At 63.0% G+C, this 694-nt stretch overlaps 1 protein-coding gene across 1 annotated transcript in view; it reads right to left on the bottom strand.

Moving 5' to 3' along the window:
- CSRP1 (cysteine and glycine rich protein 1) overlaps positions 1-527 on the bottom strand; it is a 25,569-nt gene extending 25,042 nt beyond the window's left edge. The window contains exon 1 of the mRNA XM_006036892.3: positions 409-527. The gene's annotated coding sequence lies outside the window, so the exon portion shown is untranslated. The remainder of the gene's footprint in view (positions 1-408) is intronic.
- Positions 528-694: the final 167 nt, after the last annotated feature.

The following is a 694-nucleotide window of genomic DNA, read 5'->3' on the forward strand; positions in this document are numbered from 1 at the left end:
GGCACAGCTAGCTGGGGATACAGGAATGGACTAGGAAGGGACCAAGAGTCAAGATGCAACAGCATGGACAGGGCCGTGGTCCAGGGCCTGCAAAACCTGCGGCCGCAGGAGACCCTATAGCCCTGGGGCTGAGCCCCGCTCACCCCCTGCCACCTGCGCCACGTTTAAAAGCCTCCATGCAGGCAGCGAGCCCCTTCCCAGCCGAGCTGGGGAGGAGTTCCCGGCTCTGCTCCCTCCCCTGCAATTTTGATTTTTCGATGGCTCAGGGGACCCCAAAACGGTATCTTGCAAAACACCTGCTGTGCACATCCCAAGAAAGCTTGCATGGAGCCTGTCCTCCCGCTGAACACAGCCCTGGCCAGCAGCACCCAGCATCTCCAGGCCACCCACAAAAAAATATTTAAAAACCTGCAACAAGATAGCTAGTCCATCCCCGCTGCGGCAGGTCGAAACACAGCTAGCTGCCACTTGGCGCAGAGCAGGGGCCGCAGTGCCCTGCCCGTGCCATGCGGAGCATCCGGGGAAGCAGATTGGACGCGAAGCACGGGGCGGGGAGCAGAAAGCGGAGCAGCAGATTGGCTGCGGGCACGGGCAGCAGAGCACGCGCCAGGAGGGGAGCGGAAAGCGGAGCGGCACCTCGCAAAGGAGGTGGGGAGCGGACCCGGGCAGCGGAGACGTGCAGCTCCAGCCCCGG

Source organism: Alligator sinensis, unplaced genomic scaffold (genome assembly GCF_000455745.1).
Source record: "Alligator sinensis unplaced genomic scaffold, ASM45574v1 scaffold1382_1, whole genome shotgun sequence".
Classification (NCBI taxonomy): domain Eukaryota; kingdom Metazoa; phylum Chordata; order Crocodylia; family Alligatoridae; genus Alligator; species Alligator sinensis.